The following is a 9316-nucleotide window of genomic DNA, read 5'->3' on the forward strand; positions in this document are numbered from 1 at the left end:
CTATTTTTCCTCCCCAGTCCTCCAAAAATTGGTTTCCCCCCCAAAAAAAAATCCCTTCACGGTGTCCTTTGCTTCCCGCGGAAAGGGGAGGGAAGGGAGAATCACTGCAGGATTCAAAAGAAAATATTCCGATCTGGCACGGCCCGTTTCGATTTGTTTTTTTGGTTTAATTCCATCAGTGGGTAAAAAAAAAAAAGCCATTTTTAAGGTCAAGCGTATTTTGTATCTATTAAGCGCTGTTTTTCTTGGAGATGGTGAATTGTTGCTAAAAGCAATGTTTGTTTTACTTGGGTTTTCAGCGGGTTTTTGGGTTAACTGCGTTTTTTTTGTTTACTTCACCCCTCCTCCCGTGCCAGCGAGAGGGGGGGTTTCTTCTGTCTCCGAAATATTCAGGTTTGGTATCCCTGGCCGTGGACCGGTACCAAAAAAACCCCGACCCCCCCCCCAAACCCTGCGGGTGTGAAGGAGCGAGAAAAGCCGATTTGGGGGGGCTTTGCCCCCGCATCGCTCTCTTGGGCTGCGCCCACAGGAATCCCGCAAACGGGGGGGGGGGTTCTGCCCGCACCCCCCTGCGCCCCTCGGCCTGGGCCCCCCCGGGCCCCCGCAGGGCAGAGCCGGGGGCCGGGGCCACGCGTGGGGGGGGCGCGCCCCTTCTGCGGGGAGCTGCCGAGCGCCGGGCACGATCGCTCGCTTGCTGCCCGCGATTCCCCGTCCCCCCTCCCCAAATCCGGATCGGGTTAAATATGTATTTTCTAGGAAAAATAAAATTTAAAATAAAAAGGGGGGGGGGCGGTGCCGCGGGAGGGAGCCCCGGCCGCACAAAGCGGGCGGCCGCGCAGAAAAAACCCCCGAGATCCACGCTGGGAGTGAATGCTAAAAAAAATAAATATATATATATATATATAAAAAAAACAAAAAAAGCAGCAAAGCTCGGACTCCGCAGCTCCGTCTGCCGCGGGCAGAAACAGCCAAATAACTCAGGAATCTTTTCGAAGGGATTTAATCACCTCGGCGAGGGTGGGCGGCCGGCGGGCACCCACCCGGGCGCGGGCCGCGGGTGTTCCTCCCTCTGCATGGATGCCCAGGTACGCGTGGGCCTATGGAAAACGCAGCTATTAATACCCTGTGTGTGTGCACCCATGCAGACGTTATACGCCCGTCGGTATTTATCTGCCCGCGCGCAGACGTACGTGCGTGGGTAGGTGTAGATATCTGTATATAATGCACGGGGGTTGTAGCAGGGCTGTGAATACAATACCAAATACCTCAAAACTTTCCACGCAAACACACCTTGAATGGCTCCTCACGCAGCAGAACCATCCCGTTTACAGCAAAAATTACTACTACTACTACTACTACTACCAATAATCCCCCTATTTGTTTTTAAACGTGTTTCGAGGAAATTAAGAGAGCCAAAAAAAGAAAGTAATCCTCCTAGCGATCCCCCGGTAAGAGGCTGGAGGGGGGGGTGGCAATGCAGCGAAAGTAAATCGGGGAAAAAAAAAAAACCCAAAATAATAAAAAAGGAAAACCCAAATTGTTATCTGAAATAGCCTGGTTTGGAGTTAAAAAAAAAAGGAGCGAACGCCAGCGGTAGCTGGGTGGAAGAAGCGATACCTCTGCGGGACACAATGGGCCGGGAGGAGGGAGCGGTTGGAGGGACACGGACTGGTTCTGGCTTTGAGCAAAGGATCAACCCGCATCGCCAGGACGGCGTAAGGGCTCTACCGGCACCTTTATAACGACACTGGTGCCATTGCTTTCTTTCCAAACGGGTGCAAAAGAAGGAAAAACTTGTTTTGTTTTTTTCCCCCCATAAAAATGTTCATCTAGGTAGGAGAAAACCGAAAGTATCTTGTAAAAAAAAAAAAAAAATAAAGAAAACTTTTATGAAAGGGTGCTGCTTTTAAAAATGCAGCCTGCTTTAGACTCAGGAAAAATCTCAGCTTGGATGCGGTGTGGTGCTTTGTAATCACGGTTTGTAAGGGTTTATTTTGGGGCTGGGGCTTTCAGGGACCTTTGCTCTCTCTTTGCGTTGCTGGATTAAAAATTCCCATCCGGTGGCTTTAAAAATGTCGGTCCCTTCATGGGTGCTTCTCTGCTGGACCCCCAGGCCCAGGGGTGCTTCGGCCCAGGGATAATTTATTTTTTGGGGGTGCTGTGGCTGGGGAGGGGAGTTATTTCCCCGGGCTGGGCACACCCCGCGGCCGATGCTGCCTTTCCCCCACGCCCCGGCCTAAAACACGCATTTAAAAATAACCACCCAGGGGAGGAAAGAGCCTTTTCCAGCCATGTATTGGGTTTTCTGTTTAGATTTACTGTACCTTTATTTATTTGAAGTTGTTGTAAGTATATGACGATGAAAGTGTTAATTCCTGCGTGCAATATGGAATCTAGGCTGAGAAATAAATACCTTTTTTTTTTTTACAGAACCGGCTGATATTCGGCCCTTTTTGTGGGTGCCGGGGGGGGTGGTGGCGGCTGGGGTGCACCCATGCGTGTGGGAGGCGTGGGTGCTCTCGGGGGTGCTCGCTTTGGGGGGGGTCGTGCATTTGCACGCCCAGGGCACGTGCGCGTGTGTGCAGCCGCGGAGGCTGCGTGCCTGCCTGCGTGCCGCGGAGGCTGCGTGCATCAGCCTGTGCCGCCGGTCTGCGTACAGCTGTGGCCGTGCACATCTGGCCGTGCGTGTGTGTTTACGCGGTTCGGAAAGCACGCTCCTCCGCTCGCACCCAGCCGCGGGCCCGGCACCCTCCCGCGCGCCGGACCCGCGTGGGACGCGTGCGCCCGTTCCCGCGTGTGCGCGCACGTGTGTCCCCGCGTGTTTGCGGCCGCGTCCTCGCCTCCGCGTGGCTCCATCCCTCCGTGCCGTGCAGCTGCGCGCAGCGACGCGTGTGTCCGTCCCGCGTGGGAGCGGGCGTGCGCGCGTGTGCTCAGCTGCTTGGGGGGGGAGGGTTTCCGTGGACAAATTTTGCCCAAATGAATCCTTTTTCCTCAACATTTAATGGGAAATCAATAGCTCCTTCCCTCTAATTTGTAGGCCAGAGACGGCTCCCCAGACATGTGTTTCTATTTTGAGGGCCTCAGGAGTTAGTGCCCCTTATGGAAGGAGCACTTCGGATATATTTTTAAATCTCTGCCAAAGGAAAACACGGCCGAAGCCTGGACGATCCCGTTGGAGCAGCACCGGTAGAGCCAGATCCAAACACAAACCCCAGCGCAGAGCCGAACGAGCGACCCAAAGACTCGAAGTGGTTTTTATCTGTGCAACGTGTTGAAAGGGGCTTAAAGTCTGTTATTTCGGCTATGAGTTGGGAAGCTGGAAATTCTGACCCGGGAAGCCTTTACCCGGCTCTTTCACGGCCAGAAACCGAGAAAAATGGAAAGAGAAACGAAACGCACCCCCAGCCAGGACCTCATTAGTTGTGATTAATAACGACGTATTATTCGATTGCCACAAAATCAGCTGGTGACTTTGCTTTTGCAGAGGGCCAGGTAAAAACCCCCTCCGCCCTTAAAAACCACCGAAATCCAAATTACACGAGAACATCGAGCTGCAAATCAGGAACGCGGCGCTTGAAACTGCTTTGCAGCTTTTTTTTCCCTTCCTCCTTTCTGGTAGGGAAGGAAAGGAATCCCAGTTAAAATGACTCCCATTTAAAAACATTTAAAATTTTGCGAGGCGAAGCCGGAGCAGGAGGCAGCGACCCCGGCGAAGCCGCCCCGGCTCTAACCACAGCCAAATGACCCTGCTATTATTATTATCATCATCTTTTAAAGAAGGTAATTTAATAATGACGTTAATTATCTGCAGGGAGCAGCACGGGGCTCCGAGCCCCCCCAAACCCACAGATTTGCGGCTGGTTCGTGCCTAAAATAAAAGGGGAAGGGGGAAAATCCGCAGCCCCGGAGCAAGGTGTGGGGGGAGCCGCTGCATTTATTTAGTTTAGTGTCAGGGTGTTAATGATAAATTAGATAGCAGGGGAGGGGCTCAGTAAAACAGCAAGCTGTGAGAGAAAAAGCAGCGTAACCCCCTCCCAGGGCAGGCTGGGCTGGGGGCAGGGAGGGGGTGAGGGATTAAGTGTCACTAAAGGCCTTTCATTTACCATGTTTACATGTAGTCAATAGAAGAGAATGGACAAGGGTTTATTGTGAGTTATGAGGCTCTTTCTAACTCCCATGTTATCAATATCTCAAAAAAAAAAAAAAGGCAAAAAAAAAGAAAAAAAAAGAAAAAAAAAAAGGAAAAAGACAAAAAAAAAAAAAAAAAAAAAAAGGAAAAAAAATAGCTTGCCTTTAAAAAAAAAAAAAACCCACAACGAAATTATCCGCCAACCTTTCTGGAAGGTGGGAGCCTGGCCCTCCGGCCAGCCCACGGAGCTTTGGAGGATCCTTCAGCTGTTCCATATAAATCTACGGGCTCAAGAGGTGGAGTTTATGCTTTTAGCAATTGAAAGAAATTACCCTAAATGAGGCCATATGGGAAACCGTGCTCATCCTTCCCCTCCCCAGGACCCGGGGAGGCTTCGCCCGGCCTTTGTCAGCCCCAGGAGGCTCCGGGGGGCGAGGGGATCCCCCGAAACCCCGGCTTAGGCAGGGCTCCCACCGCCCTGCCCGGCAGCGGCCCGGAGCCAGGCTGGGCTTGGGGGGGCCGGGGGGTCCCCAAAGCGCTGGGGTGACTCCCGGGGGTCTTCCCCCCCCCCCCCCCCATCCCTGGGGGCTGCTCCCCCAGGAGGGGTCTGGGGGTCCCAGAAGGTGGTGGGGGTCAGGGCAGTACTGGTCCTCTGACCCATTGCCCCCCATTGCCCCCCCATTGCCCCCCCATTTCCCCCCATTTCCCTCCAATTGCCCCCATTTCCCTCCAATTTCCCCCCCATTGCCCCTTGGCCTCCCCGCAGCGTGCCCAGCTCCGCTTCCTCTCCCCGGCAGGATCCGGCCCCTCTGCATGCCGGGGCCCTGCACGCTCAGGGTGTTTACCTTAAATCCCATTTTTTCCCCCAGTTTTACACACTGGGCTCATCCAGCCTTTTAATCAGCTGGAAATACCAGCAACCGCCGGGGCAACTGCTTATAATTAACCATTCGTTACAGCGGTTAAACCCCCCAAATAACCGAAGACGTCAACGTAGGAAACTCGGGATCCTGCATGCAAGCGTCACGGCTTAAAAAAGAAGTGACCCATCGGGATGTGCTGGGAAATCGGTCCTCCCCAGCAGCGCGCGGGGTCCGAGGCATCGAGGCCCGCGTTTTGCCGTCCGTGGCTTCCGACACGATGAAAAGCCCTCCTTAAAGGTCTGAGTTGAGGATTATTTTCCAACTGTTCTTTAACTTCTCATCAGAGATGACTTTGGGCGAAACAAAAAAAGGAAATAACAAAAATGCTGCTGCTAGATTTATAATTTTGTATTCTTAGCTCTAACTAATTCTTTATATTCTTAGCTCTAACTAATTCTTTATATTCTTAGCTCTAACTCTTTATATTCTTAGCTCTAATTCTTTATATTCTCAGCTCTAACTAATTTTATATATTCTTAGCATCTCATTTGCAGATGCTGGAGTTACTTTTCCCAGTGCTGCATAAACAGAAACATCGGGAAGGAGGGAGAAAGGTGAATCCCAAGCTGCTGAGGGTCTGGATTTTGGGAGCAGGAGACTCGGGGTGGGGGGGGGAGCAGCTCGGCCCCTGAAAGCCGGAGGGAGCGTGGGGAGGCCGGCAGGTCCTGGCGAGGCCAGAGATGCGGGGTGCTGCCATCTCCCCTCCCCAGCCCTTCACCGGCTGCTTCCAGGCTGGAAAACCCTGAGCCAAGGTGGTTTTCTGGGAACTGGGGTTATTCCGAGTTGTGGGTGCTGGGATTTGTCCCCTCTGCTGCCGTTCTCCCTGTCGGGCCAGCGCTCGGGTTCTCCCCGTCGGCTCCCGGCAGCAGAAACACCCCAATACCCGTGGAAGCGAACCCCCTGCGCCGGGGCAGGGAGGGCCGGGGGGAGCGGGGAGGTCTGGGGCTGCGGGCATGAGATGGGGCTGCCTCTGCCCCGCTCCGTGGCCCTCTGCGTGCCCGCAGGACCAGAGGTGCCCTGCGGAGACGGAGCCTCCCTTCCCCCTGCAAATAACTCCCATTCTTTACTCGCATATTTGTATTTTTTTTTTCCCCTGCTAATTCCCATTTTTCCCTGCATTTATCCAGGTGGGATTCCCCGCCCTGAAAGGTGCCCCAAGGGAAATATTAATTCCCAAAAGCTTCTTGCGCACCCGAATTGACCCAGGGACACCCTGTGTCACTTGAGGGTGGCTGCTGGGCACCCGTCACGCATCCCGCGTGGGGACAGGGCCCGGCAGAGCTGTGGGCTGAGGGCGCAGGATGAGGCCACAACACCCCCGTTGCCTTCCTTATTTCCTTTTTTTTTTTAGGACTGAGAAGAGGAAACGGGAGCTGGGGAAGGAGGAGGCGAGCGGGGAGCGCTGGCTGGCGAGCAGCATCCTCGGGCGAGCGAGGCCGGGCAGGATGCGGCCCTGGGCCGGCTGGAAGGGGGGGTCTCACCCCCTCCACGGGGGTCCCTAAGGAGGCGGGGGGTGGCAGGGCCGGCTGTCGGCCCGGCCGGGGGGGGCTCCCCGGGTGTCAGCTTTCCCTATCTCGCCCTAAAATCTCGACAGCCTGAACTCTGTGAACCCGGGGTGGGACCAGCTGTGCTCCCCCCAGCTGTGCTCCCCCCAGCTGTGGCCTGTCCAGCTGTGCTGCCGGGGGGGGGGGGCGGAGGAGAAGCCCCTTTCAGTTGGTAATGGGCTGCCCAGCAATGTCCTCCCCTGCCTGTCCTGCCTGCGGTGCGGGGTGGGGTGGGGGCACGGTGGGGTGCAGGCATAGGGGGTGCACGGCTGGATGTGACCCCCGGGGTGCATGGCTGGGGTATGGGCACATGGGATGAGGGTCCCTGGGGTGCAGGACCCCGGGGTGCAGGTCGGGGTGCATGGCTGGGGTGCGAGCACACGGGGTGCAGGTGGGGATGAGGGTCCCTGGGGTGCAGGACCCCGGGGTGCAGGTCGGGACCCCAGGGGGGTGGTTTCAGTGCACCGCCACGATTTGCAGTATTGTACGTTCGGTTTTGAATCACACGCTTACAGGGGGGATTCGCGTCTCGTGTGTGCTCTTGTTCCCGTTATTTTCATTATTAATCCTTGCTGCTCCTGCAATTAAACGATCATTTCAGCACTTACTCTTTCAAGAAGAACGCTGGCACCGAGTCTTCGTAAAATACTTCCGTGGAGGAGAAAAAAAAAATCTGTTAATAGCAGTTTGTGACAGAAAATCGTTTGGGCTCTGCTGTCAGCATGCCTACTAATACCTGAATAATTAATGTCATACTTTTTTTCCCCTCGTCAAATATTAACATGTTTAGAGTCCTTGTCAAAATTGAACACCCCTCCTTGAAATTAATTGCCAGTAAAGATAAGGAGTGGTACGCAGTTTTCAAAATAGATTTTTTTTTTTTTTTTTTTTTTTTGGAATGTGAGAAAAATCGGGACAGGAAAGAAGGGATCGGGGCGTCCGTGCTGTGTTTTCCGCATTACAAACTTTTCGTAGGTAGCAACGCGTGCAGCTGCATCCATCTATGTTTTATGGGTGTTCATGTACGTATGCACACATGTGCTCAGCTACTCGCATGGAGCACGTATGGCCACGTGTGCATATATATATATATAATTTAATGTGCTGTCGCAGAGACCCGTGATCTCTTTCGGGGCGGATGAGGGGCACCGGGGCTGTGGGGGGAGCGGCCCCCGCGGGCAGGAGGCAGCAGGACCCTCCCGGGCCCCCCCCGAGCAAGGGGGCTGCAAACCCCGAGCCGCCCCTGCTGCTGGCTGCTCTTGAGGAGCCTTTTGGATTAATTAAATAACGTGGCAACTGGAGGAGAGGAGAGGCTTTTAGGGGGAGGGGGGCTGCTTCTGGGAAACCCCTGTGCATCTGGAGGCAAACCCTGGCTGGTGCTCCGGAGATCGGGAGAGAAACACTGGGCCGGCCGGATTGGAGCTGCCATCCAGGAAAATGGAATGACGCCACCCCCCCATCCTCCCGGTATATATATTTATAACATCCCAAGGGTGTAGCTCTGTCTCTCTTGGTTTAAAACAAAACCAGACAGAGTCTTGAGGGTCAAAAGGGAGGTGGGGGAGGGCTTTCCTCTACCTACCCCCAGACAAAGATCCCTTTGAATCTAATCGAGCAGAAAAGAAACCCCTTTCCTGTGTGTTTTTGTACGAGGGGAGAGGGGTTAGGGCTGCCCTGGAAGGTAAAAGGAAAGGAGATCCCATTTTTCCTTTCAACAATGAGATCTTTATAAATGTTCTCAGAACCCCACAACCCCCAGCCCCAGCCGTGGAAGGACGTTGCGGTGTTTTCCGAGTGGACGAGGCGAAGGTGGGGGTCGGGGCGATGCCCCGGCCAGGGGGGGACGTGGGGGGGACAGGCTGGGGGACGGCAGGCGAAGGGGTGAGGCGATGTTTGCAGTGAGGACGGGGATGCAATTTGGTGGTTTATTTTCTGCAGGAGGGAGGGTTGCCAGTGTCCCACCCTGCTCCGCCGCCCTCGGAGGGTGCCCGGTGAGGCATGGACCCACCAGCAAAGAGCAGCGACCTCCCCTTGCAGCCCTTGCACATTGCCCTGATGACCTGATTTCCTACAGGAGGTCATTCCTGCAGCGGGTCTGATCCTGTCTCCATCCAGGTCAACTGGAAAACTTTGCCAAAGCCCTATTTCCTATCGTCCGTCGCCTGCCACAGCCCGGCCGGGGGGGCCAAAGACCCTGCTTGTGCTGGAGGGTTTTTCCTTCGATGTAAGGTGCTCCCTGGGTGGAGGGATCAGCCACCGGTCCCTCAGGGGGGTGGCCACAGTCCCGGGGCACCGTGCTTGTGCTTCTGCTTTGTGATGGCTTTTCTTGGTGACCTTGGGCAAGCCTGGACAGAAGGGCTTGCCTGCTGCAGGGTGACTGGGGAGACCTGTGCGCTGCGGCATGAGGATCCCGCTGGGATGGCTCTGCGGGATGGGGATCCAGCTGGGATGGCTCTGCGGGATGGGGATCCAGCTGGGATGCTCTGCAGGATGGGGATCCCGCTGGGATGGCTCTGCAGAACGGGGATCCCGCTGGGATGCTCTGCAGGACAGGGATCCCGCTGGGATGGCTCTGCAGGACGGGGATCCCGCTGGGATGCTCTGCAGGAGGGGGATCCCGCTGGGATGCTCTGCAGGACGGGGATCCTGCTGGGATGCCCTGCAGGACTTGCCAGCATCACCTGTGGGACCTCCCCAGCGCGGGGGTCATTGCTGTGCTG

General features: G+C 55.2%; 1 long non-coding RNA gene across 1 annotated transcript; it reads left to right on the forward strand.

Moving 5' to 3' along the window:
- Positions 1 to 2579: 2579 nt before the first annotated feature.
- On the forward strand, positions 2580 to 6483 carry LOC148054273 (uncharacterized). The gene is made up of 4 exons (XR_015707529.1): positions 2580 to 3780; positions 5089 to 5289; positions 5533 to 5606; positions 6404 to 6483. It is a non-coding gene; the product is annotated as an uncharacterized LOC148054273 (long non-coding RNA).
- Positions 6484 to 9316: the final 2833 nt, after the last annotated feature.

The sequence above is a fragment of the Nipponia nippon genome, unplaced genomic scaffold, assembly GCF_047370975.1.
Source record: "Nipponia nippon isolate SJK-2023a ecotype South Korea unplaced genomic scaffold, ASM4737097v1 scaffold_32, whole genome shotgun sequence".
In the NCBI taxonomy this organism is placed as follows: Eukaryota; Metazoa; Chordata; class Aves; order Pelecaniformes; family Threskiornithidae; genus Nipponia; species Nipponia nippon.